The sequence below is a fragment of the Protopterus annectens genome, chromosome 9.part0, assembly GCF_019279795.1.
Source record: "Protopterus annectens isolate FY-2018-M chromosome 9.part0, PAN1.0, whole genome shotgun sequence".
In the NCBI taxonomy this organism is placed as follows: domain Eukaryota; kingdom Metazoa; phylum Chordata; order Ceratodontiformes; family Protopteridae; genus Protopterus; species Protopterus annectens.
The window spans coordinates 1449697234-1449721995 of NC_056743.1; positions in this window are offsets into that span (position 1 = coordinate 1449697234).

Sequence of the window (24762 nt, forward strand, 5' to 3'; positions counted from 1 at the left end):
TTGAAAGGATTTGGTTAATAGTCCCATGTGATACACATGTTCACTGTCCTGGGACCCCTCTTGTTCGGCATTTATTTCTCGGATGTTAAAGCAAATATGGGATGGTTGTGGCTGACAAAGTTCGCAGATGACTGCAAACTAGGCGCCATAGTCGATACACCAGCGGACACTTATATCCTACAAAAAGGCCTCACAGAAATGGACAACTGGTGCCGGAGTCATGGCCTTAAACTAAATGCCAAAAAATGTATAGTCATCCCCTTTGGGTAGAACAAAGTACCCACAAATTATCACATAGACAGCAACCCACTGAGTATGGAAAAAGAAATCAGAGACCTAGGGACCCAAGTCGACAGCGACCTCTCATTTGACACCCACGTTACCAAAGTGGTTAGAAAAACATTCTACCTTGCACACCTTATCATGAAGGGATTCACATCCAGATCCAAGGATGTCATTGTACCCCTATACTCCTCCCTCATCAGACCCATGATTGAGTACAATGCCCCATTTGGTATGTACCTCACCTGGCATTTGCAACAGCTGGAGAGACCACAAAAGTACCTCACCAAGAGGATCAAGGGTCTCCAACATATGTCTTATTCTGCCAGACTAAAGAAACTCCAGCTCTATTCAGTAGCATACCGCCTGCTCAGAGGTGATCTCTGCCTGATGTACAAGGCCATGTCCAATCAGGAACTGATGGGCATGCTCCCTCAAAAATGCAAATGCATCAGAACCCCGAGAGCGAAAGACTTAAACCTCAGCACAAGTATGAATAGGACATGCTGGAGGGATAGATTCATAACCCAGAGGCTTCCCATGCTCTGGAACAAGATCCCAGTTCATGTTGGGCAGAGCCCCTCACTGACTCTCTTCAAGAGAAATTTTGATGAGTGGATGGGAGATCGTAAGTTTACCCCAGGGGTCACATCTGCGTCACTACTAGACAGGGGCACAGTAAACTAATTATTTTATATAAGGGGACTTTCACTGTGTCACTACTAGTCAGAGGCACAGTATTCTAAATCTATTCTGTGCATTTTTTGTACCATTTCATGGGGTGGTGAAAGCCACATCACTATGGCTAGGCTTACAAATGCCCCAGGGCAGATAGCCTAGTACTAAACTATGAAACTATGAAATGTGGCTTTACAGCAGAGCAACATTCATTCCACAAGGAAAATGATATGTGCTATTGTTGACCTTGAACCGTGAATGCCTTTTCGTTAGGCTGATGCTCTAACCACTAAACTACTGGTGTTCTGCTTCATTTATATGTATATCTATGGTGCATAGTTACCCGAACACATGCCTCATCACTTCACTTACACAGCAGGCATCCATTTTCCTGTTGAGAAAACCACACTACTACACATGCGCCATTCTCTATTTCCTACTGCTCTGGACCCATGCCGCATGTTGACTCACTCCAAGGATATTCAGACCTCCAAAGCCTATAATCCTGGCACATACGTGTGTTCGATTTGTTAGGGTGTTCATATGGTCATCCAGGTTTAGGCTTGTCTGACTGGGGACTGGGACTGCCCTGTACCTAGTTGAAAGTCAGACTTAGCATGAGGAGATCATTCGTTCCACTTTTAGCGCCCTACCTGTGGTTGGGGATGCAGAGGCGTGCTCACCTATGGCCATCCTGATATATAACAGCACTAACTATTACAGGGATTTCCACTGCTGTTTCCTTTCACATTCGTTATGACTGCTATATTGTGACCATGTTCATTCTTCATATCTGCATATATATATATATATATATATATATATATATATATATATATATATATATATATATATATATGTGTATATATATCGGTCTGTACATACACATGCAAATACACCTACATGCTCATTTACATCTCCAATACTGTTGAATTACCACCACTTACTGTCACGCATACACGCTTGCATACCCGCTTATGTCTAGGGTTGCCACCTTTTCATATGGCCAAAGTGGGGCATTTTCGGGACACACATCAGATTTTACAGGCCAACACATACCCACGGTCAGTACAAAGGTTAGAACTTTACTTATTTGCCTAAATGAAAGCTTATTCTTGTAGCAGTTTAGTTGCTTAATCTGTTTCTTGTAACTTAAAGTATTTTACATACAGAAATAAATGTTTCATGCAACTGTTACATCAAATATGGGACATCTTTCCTACACTCAGAGGACATTTGCCATTGTATTATATTTGATCTGGACACAACTGCCCAAAAAGGGACTGTCCCTCACAAGGTGAGGCAGGTGGTAACCCTACTTATGTCTGCTTTAAAGCGCCTTAAGCACCCTATGTCCGACTGCCACTATGCGAATGTGTAAGGTATATATTCCCGATAATGCATGTGGGGAGATGTGCATCATGGTCAGGTGTTTAATCCTGGGTCGTAGGTTCTGCTGGACCGGCTGGAGGCCGAGCAGTCTTGTGGACAACTACTGCTCATACAACTTGTGCCCAGATGTATACAGGACTGGACATTGTGTCGTGACACCAAGTCTAATGTTTAGAACAGATACATATCCCATGAGGGATATCCAAAAATTGTGGGGACTGATGACCTTCTTTGCTTTACGGCTATAAGGTAGAGTTATACATGCAAGGGATACATAGTTTGCAATCCTGAGACTGCCTAGGGTGAGACTGCCTACTAGATATGGGTAGGGTTCACTATGTGCAGATATGTCCTCGCCTATCTAACAGCCTGAGTATGGCTGGTTTTAGTGGATGCTCAGGAAGGGGGGTGGTGTGCTGTGAAGGGGATGATGGGTATTCAATTATGTATCCAGGTGTGTTGGGGTTGGATGGCTCAGTTCAGGCCAGACCATTATGTGGGTATGTGCTGGTAATGTTTCTGTGCATGTGTATTGCACTTTTTAATGTTCACATGTTTGTGGGATTGTATTGCAGATGTGTATATTTGTTCTTTGGTTATCCTCCTGATTCACCCACTCCTCCCTCGTAGACCTCCAGTTCACCTATTGTACATCCAACCCAGTCTCCCCTTGGTGACATTACCCGTCACCCCCCACCCCCATATTCCACAGACACCATTCATCCCTTCTCTAGTTGATTGCACATGGCACAGTCAACAGAACACATTGCATACACTACATATCTCTGGGACCAATATGGTTGTGAGGTGTACACTAGCATTTCTGATCATCCACATGCTGTACTTCACGCACATAGGCACACACAAATACTTATCTTTCATGACATGGTAGGTAGACCCGGGTAATACCCGTTCATCTATGGGCCGTCCTGACAAGGACGACTTGGACCGTGAATAGGCAGATATTGGGTGAATGCTCTGACCATTGGTAGGGTTGCCACCTTTTCATATGACCTGGATGGGACATTTTTGGGACACACATCTCATCTGAGTTTACAGGCCAACACATACCCACGGTCATTACAAAGGATAGTACTTTAGTTTTATGCCTAAATATAAGCTTTTATTGTTGTAGCGGTGTAGTTGCTTATTCTGTTTCGTTTACTTGCTTATTCTGTTTCTTTTAAAATATAGGTATTTTATATACGGACACATGTATTGTATGGGACTATTACATAAAATATGGGACATATTTATGTCCTACTATCGCAGGACATTTCACATTTATAATGGTTTTGGTATGGACACACCTGCCTAGAGGGGGACTGTCCCTCACAATGTAGGACAGGTGGTAACCTACACCATTGGGCTAGGCTTAACAATAGGCGGCGCACTAACACAATGTGTTTCGCTTCCACTTGGTACAACTAATGACACTGCAATGGAATACGGGCACAGGGTTTTAAATATCATTTGTTTGAGGGACGGGGACTCAATATTCAGCTACGTGCCTTTGTGTTTACTTCTTATTGTGGTGTTCGCAAAGATATCTTGTATGCTTTGCATACATTTCAGTATCCACGGACACTGACAGGAGTGATTACTATTAGAGGCAGGCTGTACTAGTCAGCATTTTAGGTTGCGCGTATGCAGCCGACATGTTCACGCCTCCGTGCAGAGCTTGGACATGCCTCGGGCAGGCTGTACTAGTCAGCATTTTAGGTTGCGCGTATGCAGCCGACATGTTCACGCCTCCGTGCAGAGCTTGGACATGCCTCCTGCACTCATACATGTTTCCTATGCACTTGGGTGTTATGGCAGCACGCCTTCATTAATATGCATGTGGTGCTGCTGTGCCATCTCTATGCCACATGGTTGGCACAAGGCTAACGCTGTCCTTGCACTGAGCTTCATGAATCTCGGGGTTTAAATATTACAGAACAGGTACTACATACACAGACATACTGAGTGTTCTACATACCTTATTAGTAGCCCGAGGTGTCGTTGACTCTTATTTCAATCCTTTTCAGTTTGTGATTCAATCTTCTTTGTAACATTCTGCTGGTATATACAGATGGTTTGAATGTGTGATAAGCCATCCTTTTATAGTTAAATATCGGTAACATGTGCTATCCTGACCACCAATTGGTGTTCCAAATTAGTTAATTAGATGCACACCAGCTGTGCAGCTACACCATTAGCCAATACCATGGCAACAGTGGCGTATAATTGAGTACTCCACTTGGGTGTTGTCTGTTTGCCTTACTTTTGAGGAAGATGGCCTGGATGTGTTGTTTGTGATGTATTTCAACAGCTATAATGAGACAGACAGAGATATATTAGCTTCTTGACTCCCGTGGATTGTGTGTAATGGCCAGAAGATGTTCTACATGTCAGTACAGCTGTTGTATTTCAGAACATTGATACTTATGCAGGGTTTGTTTGTACCTGATACTTCTGCAGATGTTTCAGTCTGGCAAGGATGTTTAGGCAGCTCAAGGCTGTATGGCTATGCATGAAATGTTAGGTTGTTTACAGTGTGCTCTCTAGACATCCTTGGTTTGGTGTACATGTGTATCATACTGTGATGTTAATCAGTAATTGGTAACATTTTCCAGTGTACACACAACCCTCTGAAACGGGATTAGTGCAAACAAACCCTGTAACATCAGCAGCTGTTCCATTGTATAACAGCAACTATTTCACATAGGGCCATGTTAGTTAAGGTATGTTAAGGCTTCTGCAGATGTCGTACAGTAAGTGAATGATTTGTGATGATATTACAGTTTGTATTGTAATTTTTGTGGGTGTGGGGGGTGATGTTGGGTGTACATAGCAGATGCAGGTGTATAGGAACTGCTTTTATACATAATTGATTTCTGCGTGAGGGTCCCTTCCCTATTTGAACACCTATCCTTTAGTGGACTAATACTATGGTAATTGCAGGCTGATTCATTAAGGCACTGTTAATTGGTTCCTGTAGGTGATGTTAGTCCTTGAATCCTTTTAGCAATACATTGGAATGTAATAAAGTGTTGCTACATGAAAGCTGTGTATTTCTGAAATCAGTATTTTCAGTCATTGGAGTTGTGTTGGTGACTGACCCTCTTTGGCTAGGGTTGCCACCTTTTCAAATGGCCATAGTGGGACATTTTCGGGACACACATCAGATTTTACAGGCTGTCACAAACCCACGGTCAGTACAAGGGATATAACTTTCCTTTTTTGCCTAAATACAAGCTTATTCTTGTATCAGTTTAGTTGCTTATCCTGTTTCTTGTAACATGTAGTTATTTTAGATACAGAAAGAACTATTGTATGCAACTATTACATTACATATGGGACATAATTATGTCCTACAATCTCAGGACATTTGCCACGTTTAATATTTTTGATCAGGATACAACCACCCAAAGAGGGACTGTCCCTCGCAAAGTGGGACATATGGTAACCCTATCATTGTCTCGTCCATAGCACATATTTGTAATAGTGTATAGGCATATACTCTCCATAAGCTTTGTTCATAAAGTTTGGTCGTGGCGGAATGTGTGATTGCTATGCTCCATGTTATACTCATATATGAATACTTCAACCGTTCTATACGGGATACCTATGGAATCCCGAATGCACAAACTTCCGCCGCACACAGTACCGAGCCCAGATTCCCATACCCCACATTACCGACAGCAACAGTCTAACTCGCAAAAGTAACAAAAACATGGATCACACACATGCACACACAGACACACTGCTACCCACCACATCCAAACAAACCATCCTACACTACGTATGAGCAGGTGGGCAAGCCCCCCTACACCCCCCATGTGTGTGGCAGCACACCCCACACACCCCCACTTTAATATTCTACTTCCTAGATTGCACAGACACACAAAGCAAACCCACACATTGCAGTCCACCAGGAACACACACCACACTGAGAACACAAACTTACACACACTACAGCCTTCAGAAACACACTTACGCACAGTAACCTCCCTGAACTGCAACACCAGAAGCACTGACTAAATGTCCCTTCACATCGGGATTTAAACTTCTCGCTTCTGGTGTTTCAGTACTGTGGTCTTTTGGACTTTAAGCCTCATGATTACGTGTGTCGGTATGTCAAGCAGTCGGTATTTGGTAAGTATCCCATTTATATGTACCTCCATGGTTATGTAGATGTTGTTAACTTATCTATATATCTACATATATATGTATATCCTCATATATCGACGTATATCTCTCTCTCTCTCTCTCTCTCTCTCTATATATATATATATATATATATATATATATATAGCATACACCTTTCATTGGGTACATGCCGGTTTGTCCTATTTCCACACATTCCTACTTTTTGTGTTTTAACCTGTCAGTATACACAACTGCTGTTGATACATCTCAGGTAGCTTAGTGGTAGGTTATTGTGCAGATTGTGTACATGGTTGCGTGTTCTAATCCTGGCAGTGTTACTTTTACCTCTCAGAGCAGGTACTGGTAGTGCAAGGGTGATTAATGCACATTTCAGCTGTTGTGTGTTCCAAATGTTTATTATTCTGTGGAATACTACCTATATATGCAAGCTGTGGTTAAGGTATACTATGTAAGATGTAAATCATCTCTGACTTTATTGGGATTTGAACCAGGACTGCACAGATATAGTGCAAATGCTATAGCCATTACACTATTGACATTGACATTCCTTCTGCCTATTTCCTATGTCCATGAATCCTATGTGTAAGCTTGGCTACACAACAGGTGGAGCCACCCACACCCATTGAGCTTCTCGAAATACCGACATGACACATGAATTGGGAGACTGTACATTAACATCCTAACTACATTTGGCATAGCTACTCACTGACACACTTCAGGGGAAACCTTGATGTGTGACTGGCCAACAGTATATACACCCCTGGGATCATGTGTCCCAGACACATACAGCCAGGGTGTGGGGGAACCACTCTAGTTCTACAGCTGCAAGACCTGTTGGGGAAATTGAATGCTGTTGGTTTGTCATGTTAACATGCCCTTTTGAGATAATTATGTGCCCCTATCACCCTACAGCACACCATTCTTCAACAGCTTCCAGCAACTCTGCCTGGAATCACTTCATTGGCTATGCTTGACAGAGGCTCAGTTACTTCATCAATGGTGCAGGTAAAGCCACCACACTGTAGCTATGCTTCTAAATGCCCTTGGACAGATAGCCTACTACCTATCTGTGAATTACAGTGCAGGCCATCTCCAACATCATATGTGATTATACAGAGTTTTCTTATTTTACAATGAAAATAATTGACATTGGTGCTGTTTTCTTTTTTTTCTTTTTTTTTTTTTTTAAACAAGTTTATTGTTTTTAACATACAAAATAAATATCATAGCAATTTTATACAAGCAATTAAAATGTAAATAGTTATAACATTTAATATAACAACCAAAATATTTACAAAGACATCCACTACAAATCAAATCAATTGGTTAAACTGTAATGTCTTACTAATGAAACTAAGATTTTTTTAACAAGTTTTGTAAAGTATCCCATATAATATAGTAAGACATTTTTCTAGTAGTTCTTGACTTTATTGTCATTAATTCCATATGACACACTTCAGTCATAACATTTTTAAATTCATTAAATGAAGGAGGATTATCTGAAATCCAATTTCTGGTTATTATTTTTCTAGCCACTGCTAGAATAGACCATAATAAGGGAAGTTTAACTTTTTTAACACTTTTAGGAACAGGAGTGTTAAATAATATAATTGATTTAGAGACAATAAAATTATCTGTGAAAAGAGCCTGCAAAAAATCATTGATTAACATCCAATATTCCTTCAATTTTATACAGTCATAAAACATATGTGCCCAATCAGCATTTATGTCTACATTACATCTCTTACATAAGTTATCTTTATTATTTATTTTATTCATCATTAAAGGTGTAGAGAAAGATCTATGTAAAAATTTCCAAGTAAAAAGTCTCCAATTAATGGAAGAAGTAGTTTTATAAGCAGATTCCAATATATATTGTTTATCTTGTTGTTTTGGTGATTCACCATTAATGGAAATGAAATAATTCCAATAAGTATCTGAACTGTAATGAGTTTCTTCTCTAATAATTTTATGTATGTGTGAGAGCTTACCTTTATCAGAAACCCTAAGTTGTAAATTTAATATCAAGTAATCAATCAGAATTGGGACAGATTCTTTAACTGTTAAAGACATTAAATCAAGTTTATTAATAAGATGTTGTCTAAAAGTCTGAATTTCTAACCAACATGTTTCTCTCAAATCAAATTCTTGCTTTAAGAAGTCTAAATTTTTTACTTTATTATCAGACAGCAACTGATACCAATACTTTAAATCATTCTCTGTGACTAAAAGAATTCTTTCAGAGGTGGATGATAAAAGAATACCTTGTGTATACATTATAGGAATAGGATAAAATTCCATTCCTTATACTTAGGATGCATAAAGATAAAATCACGATATCTAATAATAATATTTAATGGGTAACTAGCTATATATTTTGGTGTAATAGATGAAGTACAAAATTCTTTTAGTAACCATAACATGGGGTTATTTACAAAAGTATTTTTATGTATTAAAGAGATTTTCATGAAGTGAATGCTAATTAGTTCCCAATAATCTTTCCATTTTGCAACATATGACTGATCTATTAACAATGTAATAACTTTTATAATAGAAGAGATAGTATATAAATTAAAGTCTGGAAATGAAATGCCCCCTTGAGACCAGCTATTTGTATGTTTCTTTAATGCAATCCTAGGTCTATTAGGTGCCCATAAGAAATTTAACATTAGTGAATTCAATTTCTTAATAATTATTTTTGTAGGTGGGAGTATTATTGATTGTATTAAGTATAATATCTTAGGGAATATTATCATTTTAATAATTGTGAGTCTCTCTTCCATGGTAAAAAACATATTGTTCCAGCTATTGAAAAGATTTTGTATATTATGAAGACAGTTACTGTAATTATTATGTATAATAGATTTAATATCTTTAGTTAATATTATACCTAAGTACGTTATCTGACCTGAGTTGGGAATATATTTGTGAAAATCATTAGTGAGGACATTTTTTCGTGTGTATATTGGTAATATTTTAGTTTTTTCTTCATTAAATATCAGACCAGAGATATTTTTAAAATCTGACATTTTATCAAATAATGACTGCATAGAAGAGTTAGTTCCTGCTGACGTAATTAGAACATCATCTGCAAAAAGTTGAATTTTAGATATTGTATTTTCATCTATATCAAATCCTTCTATATCAGTGCTGTTTCTAATCAAATTAGCCCAAGGCTCCATTATTAAAGTAAATAATAGTGGAGAGAGTGGACACCCTTGTTTTGTACCTTTTAATATGGGTATTTTTTGTGAGACATATGTTCCTATTTTAATGTAAGCCAATGCTCCTTTATATAGATGTTCAATTAGATTCACAAATGCATCAGAGAAATTTGTACACTTCAATAAGATAAACAAGTAGTCCCAACTTACTGAGTCAAATGCTGAACTTATATCAAGACTAATAAGTGTTAAGTCTTTCTTTTTCCTGTTTGCATAATCAATTAACGTTAAAGTTATCCTTATATTATCAAAAGTATTTCTATTTATAATAAAGCCTGTCTGATCTATATCTATTATACCTGGAATGATTGTCTTTAGTCTATCAGCAAAAATACTCATAAACATCTTATAGTCAACATTAAGTAATGAAATAGGTCTATATGAAGTGCGTCTGGTTGGGTCTTTATTGGGTTTTAAAATAGGTGAAATAAATGTGTATTGCCAGGATGGGGGAGTTGTTAACTCATTTTGAGCTAAAATGAAAACCCTATGTATTAATGAGTAAGTACTTTTAGGAAGAATTTTATAAATCTCTGGTATAATACCATCATTACCTGGTGCCTTGTTTGATTTAAGTTTGTTTATTTGTGTAATAACCTCTGTATATGAAATATTTTATCTATTAGTTTAGTCTGTTGTTTATTAAGTTTTTTTGTTCATGTTTGTAGTTATAAATTTCTTTATTTTATCTTTAGGATCCATGTTAATGTTATTGTGATTAATTTTATGAAAGTGATTTCTAAATTCATCTAATATTTCTGGTAAACTAGAAACATTCTTCTTTTTCCCTGGAGAGAAAATTTCTTTGATATGATTTTGTTTATTCAGCCTTTTTGTTTTATTTTTAAGTCTATGTAAGTATTTGGGACTTATTGAGTAAGACAAAAACTTATATTTCTCTAATGTTATTTTGACTTTATGGGTTAAAATTTCTTTGTTTTTCTCATTTAATTTATTTATTTCCTCAATGACTTTTTTGTCGATAATATTTTCTTTATTATTATGTTTATACGAGTCTAATTTGCTTTGAATATCTAGTAATTCCTTGTCCCAAGATTTCCTTTTATTATTATACCATCTGATACTTTGTCCATATAAATATGATTTTAAAGCATCCCAAATGTAAACAATGGAGACATCAGGTGTAGTGTTTAAGTCTAAGAAATGTTGCACCTCTGTAAGTATATAATCTTTATAGTCCTTTAGTTGAGTTAAGTATGCTGGTATTCTTTTGATCTGGACGTTATAAGTACTCTTTACCATAAATTCAAAGACAATTGAATTATGATCTGATATAGGACATGAAATGATTTTGGAGTTAATTAAGTCTGTTACCATTTGGTTAGAAATAAAGACTCTATCTATTCTTGAATAAGTTTTATATCTGTTAGAAAAAAAAGTGTATGGTAATGATTTAGAATCTATCTGATTATTAATATCATTCAAATGATATACATTAATAAAATCCTTTAAATGTTTTGCATTAGAAGTAATTTTCCTTTTTCCTATAGTAGTAGTATCTTTTTCATGTAGGATACAATTAAAGTCACCTGCTAAAATAATATCTCCTATAGAAAATGATATAATCTTATTGAGATGGTGTTTCACTGTATTAATGCCAATTCCTGGTATCCAATATACATTGATTAATGTATATACTTTCCCATGAATCTGTATTGTAACCATACAAAACATTCCTTTATCATCTTTATAAGACTTAATAATTTTAGGTATGGGCATATTTTTGTTCCATAAGATAGCCACTCCTCTTTTTTTCTGTGTTTGTTCTGAGCTAACCAAGACTGTATATTTATTGGTGGCTAACTTATCTATATCCTTTTTCAGAAGATGTGTTTCTTGAAGGAATATTAAGTTGGCTCTATGCAAATTAATATATCTCATTAAACTTGCCCTTTTACATGGGTTATTCAATCCATTAATGTTTAAAGAAATTCCTTTTACAGATACCATTTAACTTTTATAAACATATAAAACATATAATCAGAAAAACAATTTAGCAAAATAAGTATTATTATGTCTCCTCCTTTAGGTGTTCCATTAATTATAGCTGTATTTAGTGAAAATCTTATGGAATTTTGTGTAAGTTTCACTTTTATTTGTAGTGACAGTGAGTTTATAAAATGTGATGTGGATGTCAAAACTATATACATACAACAATAATCAGATGAAAATACTGTTTGGATTAAACATTGCACCCAGCCTGGAGTTGAAAACTCCAACTTCAAGTAGCTAATACCACTCAAGTTATCCCCCTATGCTAAGCAGCAGTACTTCAGCTGCCACCAAATTAATTCAATACTAACTATAATTAACTAAAGTTAACCTTATTTAATTTGATTATCTATTATATCAAGGCTAAACAATTTATATAACAGCTTCATATAAACATATAAAACACTTAGAAACAAGTAATATTGCTATGTACATCTATTCTGTATAATACACTCATAATCAAAATAGCATTCTAACAATCTTGATAATGGGAGCAAAGAAGAGAGAGAGCGAGAGAGAGAGAAAGAGAGAGAGAGAGAGAAAAAAAGAGAGAGAGAATATCCATATGGTAGTTTAATAAAGTTTGTAAGAATAAGTTCTTATTATATGTTTATGTTCATTTGAATTCAATAACATATATTATCTTAGGCTATTATGGTTCAGACATTACTTATATTAGGGTATTCCCACTTTCTGCCATAGTAATACAGTTAAAAGCTTTTAAAACTTTAAATTACTTGCACCAAAAGCTTCCTTCTCATATTTATTATCGCCAATTAAATAAATATTTATTCTCATGCATAAGTTAAAAAAACATACTGCAAAGCAAAGTTGATTCCTAGTTATACATAAATCATTGTGATGAAAGCCTTCTGTATTTTATATATCTGAACTGCAGCTTTAAAATAAGTCACATGACAATTTCTTCTGAAATATAATCATAATGATACATGTACTTGTCTGTTGGTCAAGGCAAATGATTTATAACATTACATATGTTTAAATCATAAGCATTTATATACATTAAAGTGCTGCAGTCATATAAGCTTTCAAAAACAAGTGTACATGTGTTTTACCTTCTATGCCTTCTAAAATATCTCATTTGTTTACTATGACATATTAAGTCATTTAAAATCATTATAACTTTTATATTTTATAAATTACATCTTAAATAAGTAAGTTATTATAAAGAAAAACTCACATTTAGGTGTCATAAAGTTTGTTTTTCATTACAAAGTCGCATTTACAGCAGTTCTACTTCCTGAAACAGTTTACTTCTTGAATCTGCGATGTGTCAGTGTGAAATCAGGGGTCAAAGTTCAAAATGGCTGCTTTCAGCTTCTCTGCGTGTATTCTGAGTGTTGAAGCTTTTAAAATGACTCGAGGACACTATTCACGAGGAAACCCACATCCCAGATTGTCTCCCATAACATTCTGGCGGGAATTTTAGTAAAAGCAAGTGACTGACATTCATTTTGTAATACAAATGAATCTAAACAGTGCAAAGCCTTCTCGAAGCATTTTACAAGTCATTACAGTCTCTATGACAGTGAAACCAAGCCTACAGTTGTTTAACATAAACACAACTTATTGTTATATGCCCCATTTCATTTTCTCATACAGATCTTATTACATACACATATCAGTATTATTAGAAGCATATAACTTTATAGATAAGAGAGAGAGAGAGAGAGAGAGAGAAAGGAGGGACCTACAAAGAGTATCTACAAAGATATATTACTTGCTGTTTGTTTTAATAAAGCAGAACATGAGATATATTACTTTCAACTACTTTAGTTCTAGTTAACTGTAATTACATCATGACATATTATTTGAAATCCTGTATTCAGTAATTAAGTCATGGTATAATATTTAGCAACAGTATTTAAACAGCATAAATAATTTTAAAGAACTAATAAATTATTTTTCCCCTTATTTCATATTTTTCATCAAACCTCTCCCTGCCCTCCCCCACCCTCTAAATGTATAGTTTAAAGAGAATGCCATTATTTAAAACAAGAAGAGAAAGGAAATGTATCAAATTACTAACCTTAGGTCTCTTTATCACAAAGAGAAACAAGTTGATTCATAGCAGGTTATTTGTTCCTCAGAAAGTTTGATTATTTATAAAACAAAATCAATTCTTTGCACACAAAAAAGTAACTTTGAATAAATCCTTAAGATATTTGTGGCTTTCTTAAAAATGTAGTAACTGTAATTTAAATAGTTCAAAGAAATATAGAACATGTCATTTGTTTTTTAGTCTTTTTTGCTTCTCTGAAGTCTTCCAAGAAGTTCCTGTTGCCATCCTCTTTAGCGAAGGAGTTGCCCATTCCATATCTTCTATTTTATCTAATATTTTTTTTTTTAATATACAGCAAAGCAGAGTCCAAGTCTTCAAAAATTCTAGGGCCATCTGGTAAAAATATTTTTAGTTTAGAGGGAAATAGAAGATGAGTTTTAAACTGTGCTTTCTTAAGCTCTCTTATTAATGGCAAAAAAATGTTTCTTTTTGTTATTACCAAGGAAGAATAGTCATTGTCAAAACGCACAGCTGCCTCATTAATTTTAATACCATCTCCTTGTCATAAGATGATAAAAATCTAACTGATCTAGGATACTTTTTATTTGTATTAGAGTTAGGTAAAGACCTATGGGCTCTTTCAATACCAAAAGAAAATGCTTCTGACAAGTCTAAAGTTTTGGGAAGCCAAGTATTTAAAAAGGAAGTAATGTTGTTACCTTCTATATTTTCTGGCAGTCCAAAAATCCTTATATTATTGCATCTGGATCTGTTTTACAGGTCATCTGGTTTGGATTGAAGATGTGTGTTCTGTTTCAATAAAAAATCAATGTTAATTTCTTCTTCCTGAATTCTGTTGTCCATATCATTAAGAGTCTCTTCTATACCTGTAATCTGAGCTTTCTGATGCTGTAAGTCTTGATGCAACAAATCCATTTGTTTTGTGGGGTTTTTCTATAAAGTTATCAATTTTAGCATCCAGTCTGTCCATTTTAGTTGTTAGTTGCTGAATAGTTGATAGTAAAGACTGAAGCTCTTTCTTGATGCTGGAATCCTGACTGTTAGCCTTACTGGAACTCATTCTGAACAGAGGTGATGAAAGAGAAATTTCCAAGAAGATTTCTGACAGGAAAATTATTTAAATTTTCTTTCTTTTTTAGATATTATTCAAGATACTGATATTCCAAACGTTTTTAGAAAGAAAATTATTACATTAGTTGAATTTTAAAGTAATTATTTCCTGTCAGTGTAGTTATGTTGGTGGAGCTGAAGAAATCTGCTGCTATCCTGTGTTCATCCTTGGCCACACCCCCTATACAGAGTTTTCTGATCACAACATACAGTGTAGATTCACCATGTAGTAAGACAACATTTAAGTACAGCAATAGCATACAGACTACTGATACATAATCACACGAAAAGCCTATCTTGGAAGCTAGTGGATATGTATAGGTTTCAGGCTTTGTATTGCTTACCGGTAGGTTACCTACAGGAAAGATGGGACACAAGCACAGATGGGATACATGCCTGCAACAATTCCACACCAACTTGCATGTGTCAGCCTAAGGCTCTGGAATGCTGGCCAAGGCTATTGGTGCGCCCATGGTGCCGTGTTTAGGCAGGTCTCAGAGGTGGATCTCACCTCCATGAACTGCACAATAGCAGAACCAATGAGGGTTAGGCTTCTCAACACCAGGGGTAGTACTCACAACATGCACGCATTTGCAGCACCCCTCAGTATGGATATCTACATCTGTTCTGTGACTGGGACCTGTATAAGGCTCCTGTGAGCACACCGCCACTACCAGACTACAACCCAAAACGCACATTACAGCCACTGTACATGGACTGACACAGACATGGAGGGGTTGTATCCATATTCATTGTGGATACCTACACCTCCAAGTTAGTGGGGCAGCATAATATCTCTGTGATCAACCGTTTACAGCTAACATCAGCCACGATTGCAATGCAAACTGTGAGCTGCTACAGATAACCCTCCATGACCCAGGAGCACCACTACAACTATCTGGAGACAGTTGTAAACATGACAGTCCTACCAGACACCCTGTTATTGATCAAGGTCGGCTACCCTACACTTAACTGGATAACCTACTCGAGTTTGCACTTCCAGGCCCAGCACTACCTGGGATTTATCACCTCATATGGCCATTATCAGTTGGTAGACGGACTAACGAGAGGTGAAAACATACTAGAAGTGGTACTCACTGACATGTGCAACAGGTGCACTACAGCAGAAGAAACCGGTCACTGTTTAGATCTGATCATGAACTATTCACTGATGATTTTTACTCCCAACCATCTCCGCCACACAAGAAACACACAGAGAATACCTTTCCTACAGCTAAATCCACAGTACAGAGGTGGGAGGGTTCACAGCCCCCACTCTCAGGGATAACACTGCTCAAGATATACACAGAATTACAGATGTACTCTATAAGCACCTACAAAGATGTATGGGTTGTGCCGTCAATGGGACACCAGGACTAGCTACTCCTACACAAGGACACCAGTCTGCTGAACCCCTGCATTATACAGGCTATACAACAGAAGTAGTACAGTAGTCTAGAACAACAGCAAATCCCAAGATATGCAGACATCAGTGACCAGTATTAGCAAGATACTTATGTTACTCATGTAATCATCCAAGGCTGACATCCACAGGTAAGTAGGCATGGATTCAGAATATGACCACAAAGGCTTCTTTGGCTATGTCAAAAATGTAAGCAGTAACACACAGATTTGCACTGTGCTGGTGCAATATTGCAGTGAATATACTGACCCTACTGATATCACCAACACACTTGATGATACATTCAGAGCAAGCTTCACCCCCTACTGGGCCCACAACAATACCCAAAATGTACAGTATCCCAGACATCTGTGACATACAGGTGGTAATGGCCCTTTCAAACGGCATGGCAGAGCATCAATGGAGGTAGATGATGTCCCAGACTGCATCCTGCAGACACTACAAGTCAAAGTGGCCCCCCGCCTAATTTAGCAATTCACCATCAGCCTCTACACAGGCTACATGGCCATTCACTGGAGCATGGCAACAGCTATTACACTCCACCAAGGTGGTGACACAACTGACCATAGTAACTACCACCCCATAGGCCTGAGTAGCCTGATCTGCATGGTTATGGAGCGCATCATCATGGCACTCATGAACATAGACAATGGTAACCTCCAGACACTTGACCCGACCCAGGTCACCTTGACTGAGTGCAGATCATGCCTATTGAACCAGTTTGACATCTTACAGCCACATAGACTTTAGGTGTGGGGTGTGGTAGTTCACACATACTACCTGGACCTCGCCAAGGGTTTTGACACCATTCCCCACTCAGGTATTATTTCTACACTCACCGACCAGTACATACACCCATACATCACAGGTTGGTTTGCCAACAGGCTTACACACAGAACCCACATGGTAAGCCTAGCAGCCTCCACGTCCAACCCTTGACCAGTCACAACTGGTGTCCCACAGGACTCAGTCCTGGGACCCCTACTGTTTGCCATATACTTCTCAGAGGTACAGACTAACACAGGTGGACTACAGCAGGCCATGTTTGGGGATTAGTGCAGACTGGGAGCCATAACTGACAGTCCAGCTATCAGAGACGTCCTTCAAGGGCCTCATATAGACCAAAACAGAGTGTCAGAGTGATGGTCTCCAGCTAAAGGCCACATACTGCATGGCCATTCCATTATGGAAAACTGCACACACACATATTAACACGAGTGGCAGACAGTATAATTCAGATGATGTAATGGGTATGTGGGGACTACATTACATAGTGATCTTTCCTTTGACAGTCATATGTGCGAAGTAGTTAGGACATCCATCTGTGTAGGCCATCTGATTACTTAAGGGTTCACATCTAAACAAACTTAGGTTATTGTGACCCTTTACTCATCAGTCCTCAATCACATCATCGAGTATGATAACTCATTTTGGATGTACCTTAGAAGGCACATCTGACAGCTGGAAGGGCCACAAACGTACCTCGCATAGAGGGATAATGCCCTCAGACATGTGTCCTATGCTGCCAGACTGCATAAACTCATGCATTACTCAGTGGCATCTCGTTTACTCAGGGATGATATTTGCTGGCCAACAAAGCCATGTCCAAGTTAGGCTTAATGGATATGCTCCACCTATGGGCATCCATGTCACAGTGAGACACACACTGTAATGAGCTACACCTTGCCACACCCATATCTGGAAGATGCTGGAGTGACAGATTCCTGTCACGCGTACTCCTCATTATTTGGAACTACATCTCTGATTACATTATATGAAACCCCTCACTAACACTCCAGGGAATCCTTGCAGAGTGGGTGGGGAACAGTGGATAAACCCCAGGGATCCTGCAATTGGCTCTGCTCCACAGAGGTACAGTTAGTTAATCAATGGGGTGGTTACAGCAGACACTTTGTGGCTATGCTTATGACTGGCCTTGGACAGTTAGGCATGTACCTACCTATGTATCTATGAACCTATACATACAGTATGGACACATGCTGATAGCTTAATTTACTGTTCAGGTGTTGACTTACCTTGTGCCAATGGCAGTTGTGTGTACAATAGTTGAGAGCTGCCTATGTAGGATGCACACAGTAGACCACTACATGACAATTTACAGGTGGTCGTGTGTGTGTGTGTGCCATCCATGTTTGCTGTGTGTGCAGATGGAGAAGGGTGTCAGTCCATAAGTGCCTACACTGTCAGTGTGTGTGCTATACGTTCCCTCTTTGTCAAGGCATGGGCATACTGGGCACACCTCCATCTGCCTACTGGGGCTGGCACAGGGTGTTTGTGGTCTGAGTCCCTCTGTGCCTGTGGGGCCCTTGGCAATGGTGGTGAGCTGTGAGGGCCTTCACCATTCTGTCCCTGCTGCAGCTGTTTCCACAGGATCATATTGTGTAGCATGGCACATACTATGAAGATGTGGGCACATGTGCCTTGAGGGTACTGCAAATCTCCGCCAGATATGTCCAAGCAATGGAACCATGATTTCAGCATCCCAAACATGCTCTCTATGATGATTCTGGTTTCTGTGTGTGCCTCATTATGGTATTCTTGTGTGGCTATGTGTACATTTCTGATAGCAGTCATCATCCACGGTTCCAATGCATAACCAGCATCCCCCACCAGGTGGCCACATGGGATGTCCCCCCTTGCAAATACCTGATACAGCTGTGAGGCATGCCAGATGTGGGAGTCGTGATAGCTTCCAGGGCTGCCAGCACACACATCCATGATAATGCCCTGGGCATTGCACATGACCTGGCAGTTGACGGAGGAGTATCCCTTGTGGTTTATGTAGCACCTACCCTGATCACCGGGTGGTGTCTTGATGTGTATGTGCGTGTAGTCTATTGCACCCAGTACCTCTGGGTAGTCTGCCACATGGTGGAAGAGACGCATATTGCTGGCCAACTCCTCCTGTGTTCAGGGGAAGTATATGTGCTCATTGGCATATGGTAATATGGCATCCAGGAACTGGTGGAGTACCCTGGATGCTGATGCATATGAGATCCTCATGATATCCCCAGTTGGCCTTTGAAAGGTACCTGTGGCTAGTATTCTCAAGCTTACACATACCTTCATGTCCACTGGGATGGGTTCCCCTCTGTTATTTCTGGCTCTGAGGTGTGGCATGCACAGCTCAACAAGTTGCTGTATGGTGTCCCTGTCCACCCTGTAGCGCTCTACTATCTCCAGATCATGTAGCCCCTGGTAGGTTACCCTGAGTCTGAACTCTCTTCTCCTCCTCCAGTGCCTGAGATGGTTGTCAGCATCATCCTTCACACCACCGTCAGTCTCCAACACATGCTGGTGAATCAAAGCTATGGCAACCCCTAACATGTACATATTAAAAGTTCCTTGTCTGTATACACCAATGGTGTAGCATGTCTGGGAATACACAAGTGTGTGTGTGGGGCTTTCACACCTTATACTATTGTATAATGGATGATGCCAGTGTAATTGGGCGTGTATGTGCAATTCCAGCTGCAGGGTATCTTAATTATGGGTTTTACAGCAGGTACTGCTATTGTGGGGCCTTTGGTGTTGACTTACGCTTGGCTGCCATGATTCATCTATTGCCCTTTACTTGACTTTTCAACCCAATTCCCCTCCCATTGTCAGGCATGCATCCAGCTGCCTGCTTTCATCTTTTGTACTTTCCCAAACCAGGACTGTGTTGCAAAATGTGTTATGTAGCTGATCTACTGCAAGCTTGCTTTGTTCTGCTGTGACAGTTCTCTTTTCTTTGCAGTACGGCAACTCCCTTTTCCTGTTCTGCAGGTAGCTGCTAGCAGCCTTGTTGGCTGTTGTTAATAGCCCCCTGTGAGTTCCTAGGTGTTAATTACTCATTTGTACTCTAATAACCATGCTGCAGCATTTCCTTATTTTCTTCCCGTATCCTTCCTGTTTCAGCTATGGTGAGTGCCAAGCACAGCCGTTTACCAGGTTTCGAGTGCGTTTTCATCCACGTTCACATGCACTTTCGGTTATCTTGTGTGCTCTCAGCTAAGCAAAGCAATGGCTACTTCCACACCCCTATCCTGCGGCTTTGTTTAGCAACAGGCAACCTGGATTAGCAATGCTCCAATGTGCTTACAGCTACAGTGGCACAGCCCTCTCTTGATGTCATGTTTACCTTTCTGTGTACCTTATAACTGTGGACTTTGGCCTGCATATAAATTCACTTAAATTTTGGGCACTTTTCATCGATGCCACATCACCCCACATTTTGGTTTTGATGTTGTTTTTGCACCCACGTGATAATATTTTGCAAATTTACTATTATAGAGCCCATCTCTAAACTCTTTGTCTTTTTGTTAAAAGGGTTTGGGATCTGATCTGGGCCTTTTTTGACTAGATTACATGCCCAGCAGTATTTCCATTGACTTATATGCTTCATAACATCCAAACTATGGTCTATGGACATTGTAATGTATAATTAATGATTTTTTGCATAGGAGTCATTTAGTGGTTTGCTATTTAACATTCCTTGGGCATTAGTTTGATTCAGGTTGTTCATGCCCTTTCTATATATTGCTTTACTTTAGTTCCATAATATAGGAGCTGTTCTTAAGGGCAAATATAAGCATATATGGAAGATTTTCTTTGTGCCTTTGCAACTTTTGGATACTTATGGTCTTATATGAAGTAATGACATTATTGCTAAATTGTGAGTATTTGGCTTTAGTTTATGTGTTGAATGTCTCTTAATAGTATTGGCCCCAAGTATATTCTTCAAGTCCATTGTTGATTTCATCAGGGTATAGTTTGTAAATAGTGGCACTGGAATTATAGCTAATATTATTAACTGATTTCTTTCAGTTATTCTATGGCTATATTATAATTATAACAATTCAGTGTCATTATTATTATTATATAACTATTTGCCCTTTGTCTGTTGGGCTGTTAATACTATTTTTGATGGTGGTTAGTTTTAGTAGATATATTTACAATCATAAGCAAATATATTATGGAGATTCATTTTTGTTGTTTAATTTAGGGAGCGTAGCACTGAAATGAACATTAGCCATTATTGTCTAACTTTATTTATTTTATCATGGATCTTTGATTATCTGCAGATAGAGCAGATTTGACTGCTTTTGGTGTATGTCCAAGTGGTGGTCTCTTAGTGAGATCCCCCTGGGCCTGAAACACTCTTGGTTTTGGCATTTGATATATATAAGCTAAGCAAGATCTAATGTCAATGTTTTCATCACAAACTCATCACTATATATATGGCTAAAGGATGGCCCAGGGCTATAAGGATTGGATTCGTTACACATGTTGGTCAACCAAGATGAGATGAACTCTGACCAAACCAATCCTCTGAGCAAGCACAAATGTCTTTTGTCTTTTGTCGCTCTGCATAGGAAATATTATGACAGAATCATTGATTCTGAAATCAATGCAGTTACTAATTTGAGTAATGTCTTCTACTGATGAGTTTTCATCACAAATGTTTTGAATCTATCTGATTTTGTTCTGTCCCCACCCATATTGCAATATTAAACAAGGGTCTTATTTTGTAGATTGTTAAATCTAAAATTACAGTTTGGTATTGATGATGGCTTTTCTGATGAGGACAAATTTATTTATCACAAGTCTAAATATATGCCTCCTATGCATCCTGTTGTACAATTGTTTCAAAACATGGTTCTCAAAACAAGCTATGGATGAATTGTCACAAAATAGATTGACTATAATAATGAGGCCTTGAGGCAGCTAGCAGATAACAAATATTATGTTAAAATGTGTCTCAGCCCCATACACAGATTTAAACAACATATTGATGAATTTCTTTGTTGTGCTAGGGATACTGGCCTCATTACTGATTTTCACTTACAACAGTTAACCATGATTATTCAACAAATCAATACATCTATTTCCTTCCGGATACTTAACTGAACCATTATCTTTGTATTTGACAAAACATCTGAACCTTTTTGTTGACATGTATGCTGCCATGCCCTACATACAAACTGGAATTCACAAATTATTTCTGATGTCCAATTGGAACCTGATTGGCTGATGTGTTCACTATATACCACATCAAGTGGGCTGGGATGCTTAGCTTATTGGTCAATATTTGCTTTGCATTTGATATGATGATTTCATAATTTTTCATTTACCATCAACTATCATGTTGTAACAATTACCTTTCTTGATGTATTAATAACTAGACAAGAAGATGGTACTTTGGCTACTCAAGTATTCAGGAAATATCCGAAATATAATACTGTCCTTCCAAAACATACCCAAATCACAATTTATTCGTTCTAGAAGAATTTGTTCTCAGCCACAGGATTTTGAAAAAGATAGACTTGATCTCATCAATAGATTCCGTGATAGAGGTTATCCTATGGGACATGTCATCAAAGCAAGCAATTGGGAAATACAAAAATAAGGATAACAGTGTCACACAGCCAATCAGTTTTGTGACTATGCCAGGAATACCAATGTTTTAATGCATAGTATAAACACCAATTTTTAATCACTATAAACATACACATCAAACTGAGTTCAAGGGTTTATGAAATATTATTTTTGCAAATTGCAGTAGATGCTTTGTTTAAACATTGTTTGAAACATTCCAATGCCAAATTTTTCTTATAGTAATTGATATTATTAGGGATGAAGTAGATTAGCTACTATAAAAAGCATAATTTATTCATTGTTTCTTTATCACTGAAGAAGGTTGTGTCTGATATGATGACATGATGTTATTCTTAATGTAATAAAATTATTTACTGGATCCTATCTATCTGCTGGCAATCTTCTGTTTTGCATGTTTACCTCTAGGCCACACCTCAGTGTTGTACTGCTATGCTGTGTGGTACATCCTTACGCTGGCGGGTTTTTTGCGATTCAGTATTACTTGACTCATTTGCATGGCATTGACTACTAATTCCTAGTTACCACGCAGAACACTGTCACAGATCCTTAGCAGCCCTTGTGCCATGGGTGTGGTGTAGCATGCATGCCATTGACTATTATGGGGAATTCATTAATTGTGTTTTATGCAGTTTATGCAGTTTTATGACATCTAAATATATTTTCATTGTGATCCCATTTGGGCACCAAAGCACTGTGATTTTACTTTGCGTTAGTGTGGCCATGACATTAAATGTTATTTTTTATGTGTTGTGCATGTTTTTTATGCCATTAACTATATATTTAGCCATTGGCATATATTAACATTATAATACGTAAGTTTGGTCCGCTTTCATGGCTCTGATTTTATGTTTGAAAAAAATGTAAACCGTTTTTTTTTTTTTTTTTTGGTTTATATTTCTGCAATATAAAATACCTCACTGTGATCATCCCTCCCTCAAAACAAAACATCGACTCATACCCACTCTTTAAGAATTATTTAAATTTCCCTTAACTCAAGGATTCAGTTGTGTGGATTCAGTCACCCAAACCCTGGCCCTACTAATCTAAACCCAAATCTCAATACCACAAGTTCCTGCAAGAACCATAACATCCCAGATAACTACCTCCCTTCAGTCATAAGGTATATGTCCTCTATTGCAACCTTTAAAACTTACACAAAGATGTTTTCCACCCATTCCAATTTCTCTTCATAGACATACCATTCTCCCTCTCCATCAAGCAGAAGTCTAGCCAAATAACTAGTTCTGGTAACATTAAATCTCCATAGTATTTGTAATAAAATTACAGATCTACATCCCTGGATATCACTCTAATTCCCAGACATCCAAGCCATCCCTGAAACATGGCTTAGATCTAGTGTGAAAGATGTAGAAATTCTACCTCCAGGCTATAACATTATGAGGACTGACTGACTACACAAAAAAGGAGGCAGAGTTGCCCTACTGTACCCTAACTCCTATAACATTTCTTCCTATTCTAACTTCATCCCCAAATTTCATTGAGCCAAAACACTCAACACTTTTAAAGCTAAACTCTAAATAACACTCTGTATTATTATACTTTACATTCCCCTGGGAATAATATACCCATACTCAAAGCATTTATTTTTGGGGTATCTACACTATTACAAAAAAATAATTCTGGGCCATGTTAATATTGATTGACAAAATGTAAGCTCTGATAGTCCCTTATCTACATGAATCTATTTGGTCTGACTCAACTAATCATAACACCTACCTGATACAACAAAAGCAGTAAGGGCACCATTTTTGATTGGATTTTGGTTTCAGACCCACTAAATATACTATCAGTGGTACCTATCCTAATTTACTAAGTGACCATCTCTCTGCATACACACACAGACTTACCATTCATCATCCCAAAACCCACCATCTTAAACCAACCAAGAATCTCACAAAATTTAACAAAGACTTAAGTCCTTAAACTAGTCTGTACAAAAATCTCTCTAATCAGATGAAGGGGATACAACTTTTAATACCCTTTTTAAACATCCTAAATAACCTTGCCCCTCTACATAT